The following is a 13,488-nucleotide window of genomic DNA, read 5'->3' on the forward strand; positions in this document are numbered from 1 at the left end:
CCAGTCTCTCAGGGTGTAAAGCCCTCTGAAGAGGGGAAGTATCGGGGATGACATGATAGGGATAATTATGTGAAATGCAATAGAATAAGATGAATCCCTGGGAATTTTAGGCTTAGTGGCAGGAACCATTTCCTCCAGCAAAAGCTCTGAGGTGGAGCAGCCGTCTGCTAATGGAAGTGGTAGAATGCCACCCCAATGGCACATAAACCCCTCATAAGCCAGGCTGGAGACTACAAGTACAGTGGCCTTATTCTAGAAGGCCAGTGTCAGTTATTAGGGGCAGAGGTCATCTGACAGCAGGGTGGTCATTTGCCCACTCTCTGGTCAGAGAGAGCCAGATATCAGCTTTGTAGCTGTATGACCTTAGGCACAAGGTTCAAGTGATAACTTCTATACACTCTGGTCACAGTGATGGGCAAACAAAAAACACATTAGGTGTCAGCTGCAAGTCCTGTGTGGAAATGATCGCTGGGCTTCACTGGGATCTCTGCTCTGTGCTAGGAGGAAGATCCACTAGAATCCATGGAATCTAGCTCTGAAGTGGGCTCTGAGGTGTGACTTCCTACAGGAGCCACTTAGGAAGTGTGCCCAAAGTTAGTGGCAGGGTCCAGCACAGATGTCGGAGCCCACAGCCAGGTGAGACTCCTGAGACTCAAAAAGCCTCATCACACAGGTGCCACATCTTCCTATTCTTTATTTTCAAGGCAGGAGAAATCAACCAAACTGCAGTCTTTGGCTGGCTGATCGGGCACCAGGCCAGGGCATAGGACCTGCGCCCTTCTCCTCTACAGGCCTCTGAGGAAATGAGGGTTTGTTTGTGAGCATCAGTGCAAAACAGGTTTGCAGAAAGGCCCAGGCCCTAGTTTAAAAGTATCAGTTGGACTAAAGTGTAGCTCAGTGCCACAGCGCTTGCGTAGCGCATGCAAGGCCCTGGGTTGATCCCCAGCACTGGGGGGAGAAAAAAATATCTGTTAAGATTTCCAGAGAAGAGAAGCTCCTGGCCAGCAGGCTGGGGGAAGATCAGGATGTGGAGGGGTAGGATGGCAAAGTTGGAACCAGGCCTGTGGAGGACACAGTGGTAGAGGCTTGGCAGCAGACAGATTTGACCTGTGAACTCTGCTGGGGATGCAGGTGATTCCCAATTCCCTGTCTGCGGCCTCTGAAACTGACTTGGCTCCCAAACCTCTTAGAATGAGAGTCAGAGAGGCTGTGGCCTGCAGCCAGCACTAAAGCATAAGAGCGGCAACAACAACGAAGTGCTAAATGGGGCACAAAAGAATGGTTCCCGGTCCTCCTCCTGCTGGTGGGGAGTGGAGAAAGCTTCCAGGAGAGTGAGGGTAGTTTGACCAATAGGGCTGAGGGGAGAACTTTTCAGGCTAAGAAAGAGCCGGGACAGAGTGTGGGCAGAAGGCAGCCCATGTGTTCCTGTAATTGGCCTGTTTGGAATCAGAGACCACCTTGATCCCCACTCCCACCACATCCCAGTGCCTCTAACTCTTTGTGAACTAATTGGTCTGGTATGTGGATGCAGAGCAGGACCCAGAGGCAGGAAATTAGGGTCAGGCTCACCATGGTATCACCAGCAAACTGGTTGTCCCAGCTGGTCAGGTGCACTGGAGGGAGTTAGGAGACTTGGATTTGAGTCCCAGCTCCACTCCTTACGAGGTGTGTGACATGCAATAGTCACAGGCCCTCTCTGGACCTCTGGACCATCATTAACAAAGAGTTTGGACCTCTTCACCCTAAAGGCTCCCACAGGCCTGCTACCCTGAGATTTGAGAATTTTGCTGCTTACCACTGCTCACACATATCTAGATCTCTCTCCCTCCTTAGAGTGATTTTCACCAAAGACAAAAGAAATAAGGATCCTCAAAGTATCTAGAAATTGAAGTTGCTGAGTGTCAGAAGGATCTGCCAAACATAATGGGCAAGGATTCCTTCCTGTGTTCTTGTTCAGGCCACTTCTTCAGGGCCTGGATGATAAGGCAGAAAAAACAGACAGGGAGGACCAAGTTCTGCATGGAGAGCCACAGCCAGAGAGAAGCTGGGTCCCAGGGTGAAGAGCCCTTGCCTCATGCCCAGGGCAGGTTCCAAGAGGCCAACTGGCCTTGTGGTGCTTTGTCACAGGGCCTGGAACTGCTGGAAGCTTCCAATAATGGCTCAGCACTCAGCAGGGGAAGCCAGGCCCAGCACCCTGCTGCTGGGGTTCCCTCCTCTACTAAGCCCCAACTCTGTGCCAGGCCCCAACCAAGGGTCTCATATATTTCATCACACTGAATCCTACTGCCACCCTAAGAGATGGTTCCTTTGCTACACCCATTTTACAGATGGGCAAGCAAGTTGCCCAAGGTGGCACAGCTAGATGGTAAAGCCAGGTTTCCAGCCTGATACCAGAACTTGTCTGATACCAGAACTTGTCCTCTCTCCCTGAGTCTCCATTCTCCTAGCAGGAGTCAGAGAACAAAGAGCAGCCTATTCCAAAATCCCTTCCCTGACAGCTTGCAGTGCCATTAGGCACAGCTCAGAACGAAAGCATGGTATCTCCTGAAGGTCACAGAGGGACCATGATGTATGGAGACTGTATTGAAATGTCAGCCACTCTAACAGGCCAGACAATAAGCATGTGAGACCTGGGCCCAGAAGGTTTGATAGGGGCTGAGACTGAGGCTCTTGGAAGGGGAGGGATCCTAGAGCCCAAGGCTGGCTTAGGAAGTACTGTAAAGAAAGAGGAGCCAGGCCAGCAGTAACCAAGGGACCACAGTACCTTGCTGCATGCTTGGACGCAGCCCAGAGCTCTGGAAAGAGCAGCTCCCTGGGGCAGATGCACAGGGCCAGAGAGGTTTTGGAGAGAGCACCTCAGCCCAGAGTTCCAGCTGGAGGAGGAGCCTGCAGATGCGCCCCACTCCCAGGATCTAAATCAGGCCACCCAGGCTCCAGAGCTCCCAGACACCCTGCTGCCTTGTGATATAGGGAAATTCCTCCAGAGCGAATGGCACATGAGGTGCCAGCCACCCACCCCCAGTGCTCACTGAGTTTCCTGGTGGGAGGGAGCCCTCGAGGGAAGAAAGAAAGCAGAAATGCCTGTAGGGAGGTCCAAAGCTGTCAGCTAGCTGCCTGCAGCCCCTGGGCTCCTGGTGGAGACAGAGAAACGGGAGGAAATGGCTTCTCAAAGCACAGCCACCTTGGAGACCTTGGTCATGGGCCACACATGGCCCACGTGCCAGAAATCATATAAAAATAACAGCACATATTTTTGAGCACCAATTCTGAGCTATGTGCTAGTGATATGGTGAGGACAAGATAGACAGAAAGCCCTGTTCTCATGGGCCTTAGATTCTAGTGGGAGGGACAAACAAGAAGTATTGCCAACATATGTGATAAATGCTAATAAATAAATAAATGCTGATAAATGCTAAGAAGGGATATCAAGTGGGGAGGAAGGTGGGGGAAGCTGGTGTGGGACAAAGGCCAGTTTGCAATTTTAGGTAGCATGGCCATAGTCCTCATTAAGGACATCTGGGTGAAGACCTGAAAGGGGCTCAGGAGGAGGGAGCTGTACGGAGACCTGAAGAGGACCACATTATGGTTTAGATATGAGGTGTCCCCCAAAAGCTCATGTGTGAGAAAAGGCAAGAATATTCAGAGGTGAAATGATTTGATTATGAGAGGTATGACCTAATCCATGGATTGACCCACTGATATGCATTCACTGGGAGGTAACTATAGGCAGGTAGCATGTGACAGGAGGAAGTAGGTCACTGGGGATATGCCTTTAGGGGTTATATTTTGTCCCTAGCGAGCAGAGCTCTCTCTTCTTTCTGGTTGCCATGCTTTCCTCCACCACACCCTTTCACCATGATGTTCTACCTCACCTTGGGCCAGGAGCCATGGAGTCAGCTGTCTGTGGACTGAACCTCTGAAACCATGATCCCCAAATAAACTTTTACTCCTCTATGTTTTTCTCATCCAGTCTTGGTCATAGTAATGAAAAGATGACTAAAACTGAGCATCCCAGTCAAAAAGGAATGGCAAGTACAAATGCCACAAGGCAGAAATAACCTGACAAGTTCAAGGCACAGCAAAGAGTCCAATGAGGCCAGAGGGAGGAAGGGGAGCAGCATCAGACACGTGGGGAGAGAGACTAGGGGCTGTGATGTGACACGGGGGCTGAAAGACTGCTACAAGGACCCTAGCTTTCACCATGAGTGAGACGGAACCCATAGAGCCTTGAGACCAGAGGAGGAACATAATCCACCACATGCCTTAATAGAATCATCCTGGCTTCTATACTGAAAACAGACTAAAAGGAAATTAAAGAGCCCAGTTATTATTACCATCATCACCAAAAGCTATAATAGCAACAACCAGTTACTGAACCTATGTCAGGCGTGGTGCCACCTGTGTTAGGTTATTATCTAGTTTAAATCCTGCAACAACCTCACACAGAAGGCCTCACTTTCCCCACTTTATAGCTAAAAACTGAGGCTCAACCAAAGTCAGAAAGTCTCTGACACATACTCTCCCCCATTCAGCCGTCCATGCTTGCCCTCCCTGTCTCTTGTCTCTGGTACCCCATCTTCTCACCTGCCCCATCCTCCAGCTCCAGGGAGATACTCTTAGTTCCCCCCACTCTGCACATCTCTCCAGTTCTCTGAGCTTTTAACATATGCAGTTCCAGTTTTTAGAACTCTATTCTCCCACCCCTAACTGCCCCTTAAATTCCCTATCTTTTCAGAAACAACTCAGGCTCTGCCTCTTTGGGGATCCCTCCCTGATTGCCTCCAGCATGCCAATCCTCCACCCCAGAAATAGGAGGCACTTCACGGATCCTGCAGCCAGCCTCCCACGCAGCCAACCAGTGAGCTCGAGGCCGAAAGCTGGAGCTTGTTCACCTCAATTTCCCCAGCAACCAACCAAGAGGGCCTCAGCTCCAAATCCTACTGATGTTCTGTTGGGTTATCCTAGTATGTTGCAAAATTTCCAGTACAGTTTTATTCTAAATCACATTTCCTTCATGCATGTTCATTTATGTGAACATACCCCTGAACTTGGGCAGATATTTGCAGATCCTTGGGCAGATGGGTGTCACCATGCTTTAGGAGAGGGATGCTCAGAACGAAAGAGTAGATGCCTGGTGCTGAAGGAGCCCTGTGTGTTTAGAGTCACCATTCCCAAGCTCAAGTTCTGCTCTGCCTCTTACCAGCTGTGGGGCTGTGGGCAAGATAGGCAACCTGGGCCTTTCTATCCTCATCTGTAAAGGGGGGCAAATGATATCCTCTCTGTGGGTTTTGTGAGAGCTGGAAATAGTTCAAATGCAATGTATGGTCCTCAGGAGGTGGCATCAATGCCTCCTGGTCCACCACATCCTAACCCCGTCTGTCTGCAGAAGGGTCCTGTACATTGACACTTGGCTTCTGTGTTCCTGGGAGGCCACCCCCTCCATGGGACTTTTGTAATAATTAACCTGGAAGAGCCCTTCCAACCCCATTCTTTGCTCTGAGGATGGGTTCCTGGCAGCCTCCCCTGACCTGGACCCTTCTTGAAGAATCCCCCAAACTTGCAGTGGCCCCCTGGCCAGTTGCCACTGTCTGAGCTTGTCCACAACTCACTCCTTCCCTCCCATCAACTGTCCTGGCTCTGTGGCTAGGAGGCCCTCTCATCAGCCAAGCCAATCACCCCTCCAACAGACTGGGAGAGAGGAGAGGAGGGGGAAGGGCTTTGGGAGAGGAGCGAATAAGGAGGGGGACTCCAAGGCAACAAAACAATCAGAATGAGGTTGGATGCCAGAAACTAGGCCGCTTCTGGTCTTTTGAGGTATGGTAACCTATCAGGTCAGGGGGGACTTAAAAGTCCAGCTCCCTCACTTTTTAAATGAGAGGCCCAGAAAGGGTTAGAGACTAACTCAAGGCCAGAGGGCAAATCAGAGTTTTGGATTCCCATGACTGGGGCCATTTGAGCTGGACTGACTGACAGGAACCCAGCTCCTTGTTAAAGACCTTCTGATGCCGTTGACCTCAAAAGATAACCAAAAGCCTTTCAGCACCTCAATTCCTCAAAGCATGATTTTTTACTAGTTTCTTTAGTGATTTAAAGGAAGTCATTTGTCCAGGTTGTCGTAGCTGCTAAGTCAATTTCCTAAGCTTGGTATTCATGAGTCCTGAGGCTGGGTGCTCCTCATCTATTGATTCTTACATCAGTGACTACAAAGTGCTCAAAATCTAAATGGCATAATGCTGGGGGAAGGGAAAGGGGAGCTGGGTTATACTGAGCCCTATCGTCTAAGGTCAGAACATCCAGCTGCTGTGAAGGCTGGGTTGCTCAGAGACTCCTGGTCTTCACCAGGAAAGTCCCATCCAGGAGGCTGTGGGACTCCGAACATGTGTTATATATCAACTCCTCCAGGACACTGATGCACTACCATGCTGGAAACTACCACCATGCACTGGAGACCGTGCACCAGGGGACAGGACCTCACACCTTACAAGTTATGAGCACCCAGACTCTGCCAATCCAAAAAGAGTTTCCCAGGCCCTAGGCTGCCTTCTGTGGCTAAGTGGCCAGAGGTCTCTTTTTTCTCAGAGACAATAATCAGCCCTATCCAAGCACATGCTTTTGACCCCAGGCCTCCCAGTTACTGTACTGGGCCTCAAAGTGCCTTGTGTCCACCTGGCCCTGATAATGACAGACCCTGCCTATCCAGCTCATGCCTCCATGTGTAGGTGACTATCCTCCTACACACACACACACACACACACACACACACACACCCCTTGTGGTACAGGAAGGTCCAGCCACTTGTTCACAGTTCAAATGGGCCAGACCCTCTGTCAAGTGTCACAGTGTCCTCCCCTTCCTGAGTAGGCCCTGAGCGGAACAAACAGAGCCTGTCTCCTCTGCCCAATGGCACCTGGATGCTGGCACCATCTCATCAACATTAGATTTTTCTAAATAGAGAAGAGAAAAATAATGATCCCTCCTCCCAAGAACACTGGCCTCGAAATCAGAATGCCTGGGTCTGACCTTGAGCAAGTCCTGGGGCCCATCTGGTGACTGGGCTGTGGGGCAAAGTCAAGCAGGCATCAGAACGCACAGGGCCCTCCCCAACAGTGTCAGGTGCTGTCCACCACCTCCTGGCCCTCTGCCACACTCCCCTGTTCGTCCTTTGAATAACCAGGTCCCACACAGCTATGGCCTGGCACCAGATCTTGACAGTGACTTGTCAGCAAAGGCCCCAACCCATGGACCAACCAGGAGTAGATGAGTCTTATTAAAATATGTTCTTGTGGGAGTTCCTAGCACAGTACAGGTACCTAGGGGCTTAGTAAATATTGGTGGTGTCTCATTCAGCAATGCCAAACTGCACCCAGCAAGAAGCTTAAAAAATGTAACAACCAGGCCTTAGTACTCACCTAGTTCAACCTTCTCATTTTACCAATGAGGGTTCTGAGACCAGAGAGGAGAGGTGACTCATCCTGGGTTGCCCAGCAAGTATAGCTCATATTGGCTAAGCGTGACCAACCAGAAATGCCCAACGCTCCCCACAGAGGCTGGGATGCAGACATCGTATCTGAGGGGAAGACTTCTGAGTGCCCCAAGACCTTCTGCAGCTCCACTCCCCAGAGGCCGGCAGTGCTCCCTCCCAGCACGCCTGGCCCTGAGTCTCCACAGAGTGGGGGCCTCTGTGCTAGGAACCTGCAGGACCTCAGTGCTGCCACCTGCTCTGAGTGTGGGGGGCCGGGCAGACAGCCCACGTCCCTCCACCAGGCTATTTATAAAGCATTTTTGGATGAGTCAGGCTCAGAGCTGCCCAGCACCATCAGGCCCATTCCTAAAGAAATGCTATAAATGATCCTGATGTCAGGGATCCTACCCGACCCTGAACAACCTGCTCCTCAGGGGAAAAATGGAGGCAGGAGGCTGGGATAGGCAGGGAGCTGGGGGCATCAGAAACATGAGCTCTGGTGGGCCAGTCTTGTGCAAACAGATGGGGAGCCCCAGTCAGGGGAAGAAGGGCCTCTGCCAGGCACAGACCCCATGTCCCTCCCCACGGGGCCACTCCCCCTGCTCCTTCCCAGCCCAGACAGACAAGCCCAAGAAGACACCGCCCTGCACCCCGGGCACTGACTGCTCCCACCTCCAGTCCTGCGTATGGCTCTCCACCTCCACCCAGACACAGGTTATTTATATCTCTCTGGAAAGGGGGCCTGAGCCTCCAAGCCTCTCCTACTTCCTGTTTCTGGCAGTACTAATTACATCCTCAGCTGGGTGCCGCCTGCCACCCCTGCCTGGGGTCCCCAGAAATACATGCACTTGCGATCACACACCCCTTCCCAGGCGGGCTAGGCCCCATTATTTCTGCAGAGAGTATGACCACCCCTAGGTCAGTCCTGGAGACCCAGACTCCCACACTCATGCACTCCCCTTTGCCAGCCTGAGCTGAGGTCTTCAACAGTCTTTGGGACCCACCCTCTCCTCTGCAGCCTCCACAGGAGCCTGGAGGGGACACTTGCTCATTGAGCTAACTACCAGTGTGCCTGGCATGGGGCTCAGCTCTGCTCAGGGGAGGAGTGGAGAGGGCAGGGAGATGAATAAGCCTGTCCGCCCTCAAGGGAGGCAAACAGATAAACAACTCATTATGCAACAAGGAAGAATGAAGTAAGTGCTAAATTAAGATACAAGCTGGGCGCTGAGCCTGCAGGCCCTCAATTCTCCCCAGCTTTTTTTTTTCTTATTCATATTCATTTTATAAAGAATTCATACATGCAGATAGCAAAAGGAAAATTATAATACATTCATCACCTAACCTCCCAAAGACAGCTTTGTCCAGCCTGAGGCCCAGACTTCTAGACTCTTAAACAAGGTAAGGACAGGTCTCAGATCTGAGGAGCCCTCTGCAAGGAACCCTCCACCCAGCTGTGGGACAATTCCTAGAACAACTGAAATTCATGAGAAATGGGTAGGAAGATTCAAAGCAAGATAATATGAACAGTGTGACATTTGTGTAAAAAAAAAATCACAATCACATTTCTAGAAAATGTCTGGAAGGATACACAATAAAGGATTAACACTAATGAGCCTCAGGGAAGCAAGAAGCAGATAAGAGACTTTTTTCTAGAATTTTCTGTATTTGAATTGTTACAATAACCATGCATTTATATATATACTTTTTTATTTTTAAAAATTGCTTTAAAACATTTTTAAATTGCACCATAAGCAATTTCCAAAACAGACATTATTACCTCATGCACATGTTTGACTACATGACCGATATAATCCTGCAATATGTATAATCAGGAAAATGAGAGATTACACTGTATTTATGTATGATCTATCAAAATGTATAAATGCATTCTACTGTCATGTACAACTAATTAGAAGAAATAAAATTTTTTGATTTAAAAAAAACTTAAAAAACAATTTCCATATTTTCTATAGTGATGTATTTGCACGCTGAATAATATAATCTTAGAACTAAAAGATTTTTAATCATTGTGCAAAGCAGCTTAGTGACTCCTCAAAAAGTTAAGCATAGTGGGCTGGGGTTGTGGCTCAGTGGTAGAATGCTCGCCTATCATGCATAAGGCCCTGGGTTCCATCCTCAGCACCACATAAAAATAAAAATAAAAGTATTGTATCCACCTACAACTAAAAAATATATTAAAAAAGAAGTTAAGCATAGAGTTACCATACTACCCAGCAACTGCACTCCTTATTTATGCTCAAAAGAATTGAGATACTCAAATAGACACTTGCTCACAAAAAATAGGAACACTATCCACCATAGTCAAAAGGTGGAAGTAATCCAGTGTCTCTCAATGGTTAAGGAAACTGTGGTATGTCCATACAATGGAATATTATCTGACCATAAAAATGGACGAAGTACTAACACATGCTACAACATGGATAAACCTTGAAAACATTGTGCTAAGTGAAAGAGGCCAGACACAAAAGACCAAATACTGAATGATTCATTTTATCAAAATGAACAGACTAGGCAAATCCATAAAGAGGGAAAGCAGACTATGTTGCCACGGGATGAAGGGAACTGAGAGTGATTACAGGATGGGTGTGGGATGTTATTCTGGGATGACTAAAAAAAAAACTTTGAAACTAGTGGTTTTGAGACTGGTGGTTGTACAACATTGTAAATTTAATAAATTCCACTGAATTACACACTTAAAAATGGTTATTTCGTATTATGCAAATTTTACCTTTAAAAAAATGACATACTACCAAAAACTCTATCATAGACTTCATGACTCCTCTGGCCCTGTCCCTACCACTACCTTCCAGTGTGACCTTTCAAGGGTCATGAAGGAGAATCCGTCTACCTATCCCCTGGTGGGACAGAGCCACCTGACTCCAAGCTGACCTTGGAGAGGGAGGGAAGAGTCTGAAGGGGACAGATATCACCGAGTGAGAGGAGAGAGCAGGCACGGGAATTGGGTGGGGCAGAGAGAGAGGGACGGCAGTGAGTCCCCGCCATGTGTCAGCACCCTCCCAGAGCCCCAGACATTCCTAGAGGTCAGAGTTTGATCTCATTCTTCAGATGAGAAAGTCAAGGTTCAGGGTGACTCGAGGCAGGACTGTGTCTTCCGACTGCAAGGACCTAGAGGACCATCAGGGGAACCTGGTGCAGCCCTGGTCTCCACTGCCACCCAGGGCCAGCTCCTTCCAGGTGTCTGGTCCCTACTGGCCCTGGCTGAAGGCAGGTAAGGAGCAGAGCGAGGCCTGCCTGGAGAGGGGAGCAGAGGAGCTTGCCGCCTCTCTCCTCCCCCACTCCTTCTTCAGATTCTAGATAGACGCCTCTGGCTCTCCAAGCCTTCCCCACCCCTCACCTCATGGTCAGGACTAGGGCTAGGGTTCTGGTCGAGACTGGCTTGGTCCAACCCCTGACTCAGTGGTCTAATGGCTCTGAGATGTAAGCTTCCATTGCCTCACTTGCTAAGTGGGGACGATGACGTCAGCCCAGCCAAAGGAGACTAACGGATGAGAAATGCTCAGAAAACAGAGCACATAGCCACTCGGTGTCTTACTTTGCCCTTTAGTCAGCACTGCTGAGATGACAGGAGCACCCAGTGTTCATGGGATTCAGTTTCTGTCCAGTTCTGTCTCCCCCCGCAGCTGAGGAAGCCCCCTATTACCCAGATGCTGGGAGGTGCTGGCTGGGTCACTGATGTTTCTGGGCCCCTACTCCAGCCAGCCGTACCCTGCCCTCCTTGGACCACTATTTGATTTTTTCCTTTTTTTCTGGAGAACCAAACAATTCAGCTTTGTTTGCCTACCTAATTCTTCCTAAGGGCTCAGATGGTCCAACCTCTAAGAATTGAGGACCAGTTACACCTGCGACATGTTTTATAGTTGATGAAGCACTTTCCCAGGTATTACCTCACTTGAGTTTCACCAAAACCCCACCATGAGGCAAGCAAGAGTCATTGCTTCCTGCATTACAGAAATAGAGATTGAGCTATAGATTTAGATTCACCAGATGAAAGTCTTTGCTCTGAAATCTCCTTTATCTGATATGAACAGTCATTCCAGCTTCCTTAGTTAGTTAGTTAGTTAGTTAGTTAGTTAGTTAGTTAGTTAGTTAGTTATTGTAGTGCTGGGATTTGAACCCAGAGGTGCTCTACCCCTGAGTTAAAGAACCTTGTCCTTTTTATTTTTTGAGACAGTCTCACTAAATTGCTGAAACTGGCCTCACACTTGTGATCCTCCTGCCTCAACCTCCAGAGTCTCTGGGATTACAGACATGCACCGCGACTCCCAGCTCCAGCTTCCTTTTGATTAGTGTTAGTGACTGTATATCTTTTCCGATCCTTTTACTTTGAATATATTTGTCTTTATCAAGTGTGTTTCTGTGAGGCTTAAAGAGTCTTGCTTTTTTACCCAACTTGACCAGCTCTAACTGGTATTCAGACCACCTACAATTAATACAATTATTGATTATGGTTAGATTAGAGCAGTCTGCCATTTTGTTGTCTGTTTTCTGTTCTGTTTGTCACTCCCTGTGTCTGCTTTCCTTTAGCTTATCTTTGACCATTGTATCTTGTTGCCTCTGTGGGCTAATGAGATGCTCCTCTTGGTTATCCTAGGTGTTGCTTTAGCATTTATGGTGGACACCTTCACCTTTCCACAGTCCACTAACCAGTGATGTTGACCACTTGACCCTCAGTATAAGAACCTTGCAATATTATTCCTCCTGGTCTCAGTTCACCCCTCTATGACAAGGCATAAGCAAAAACAAACATAAAGCTTTCTGGAGTCCTGAACTTTCTGGTCTGCAACCAGTCTTGAAAACCATGACTTCGAGGCTGTCGTCTATTTTGTTCTGTTTCAGGAGGCAGCATAAATCCAGTTCCATCACTCCCTCACAGCAGGAGAAGCCCCGAAGATGTACATGAGGAAACCAGAACTTGCCCAGTGCCACCCACACAGCCTAGGAAGCGGCTGTGCAGGACTCGGCAGGTGTCCCAGCCGGGCCGGGTGCTCTCCTCCCGCCCTCAGCTCCTGCACCAGCATCCCTGAGAAAGTAGAAAGTGCAGTATGAAGCGGGCTTTTGCCACAACAGCAAAATGCTGCTCACAGCACTGTCATCTGACTTGGAAGCCAGGGTGGCAATTGTTTTGCATAAGTTACCCATTAAATAGCACCTTCTATCCAAGTCTCACCAAGGATGCTGGGATAGAGTCCCCACAAAGTCACTCACTAATCCACAACACATTGTGACAGATTGAACAGCCTCCCCCATTTTCCCTTCCATGAAGACTTCCTGGTTGAATGTAATGACCTAACTGGTAGAATCATGTCAGGTGTGTCTATGCATGCACCTTCGTGTGTGTGTGTGTGTGTGTGTGTGTGTGTGTGTGTGTGTGTGTGTGTGTGTGTGTTTATTTGGAGGCAAGGAGTCCCCTCTATCACACTAGGGAGGCTGACCTCAGAAATACTTTGGTAAATCAATCTGTAAGTAACAGGGTGACCTTCTTTCCAACCAGCTTCTTGTCACATGTGAATTTCATTTAAGGTTCCATTATTCCACCTGGACATCATCCTCAAACTGGCCAAGACTCAGGTTTCTGTCTCTAATCCGAGTCTGAGAACAAGGCCCTCCAGGGTTGGTTGTTAAGTAATGGACAAGATGCATCTGGCGTAGACTGGGTGTTTGAACCTTCTGCTTCTTTCTATGCTCACATCCTGTCCACTTTGTGGTCTGTGCTCAGCATTCCCACAGAAGTCTTTGTCAGGCTTGTTAGTCTGTGGTTCACAGTTAAAACCCAGGAAAGGAAAAACAGAGACCAGCATCCACCCTGCTCCACCTAGTCCAGAGGTTCCCAAACACTGCTGCATGTTAAAATGCTGTTAAGAGCCCTAACAGTCAGCTGCACACCAGAATTATTAAATCCAAATCTCCGCAGGGTGAGGCACACACAGCAGGAAATTCTGAAGTTCCCAGGGGCTTCCCATGTGCAGCCATGTTGAGAACCATGT

General features: G+C 48.8%; 1 protein-coding gene across 2 annotated transcripts in view; it reads right to left on the minus strand.

The window, feature by feature from the left end:
• GOLGA7B (golgin A7 family member B) overlaps positions 1-13,488 on the minus strand; it is a 55,077-nt gene that overhangs the window by 26,615 nt on the left and 14,974 nt on the right. The window contains exon 1 of one of the 2 annotated variants that reach the window (XM_079137869.1): positions 7,410-7,938. The exons of the other annotated variant lie outside the window; for it this stretch is intronic. The gene's annotated coding sequence lies outside the window, so the exon portion shown is untranslated. Of the gene's footprint in view, positions 1-7,409; positions 7,939-13,488 lie in introns of those variants that run through there. 2 annotated transcript variants of the gene reach the window in all.

Source organism: Sciurus vulgaris, assembly GCF_902686455.1.
Source record: "Sciurus vulgaris genome assembly, chromosome: 4".
NCBI lineage: Eukaryota > Metazoa > Chordata > Mammalia > Rodentia > Sciuridae > Sciurus > Sciurus vulgaris.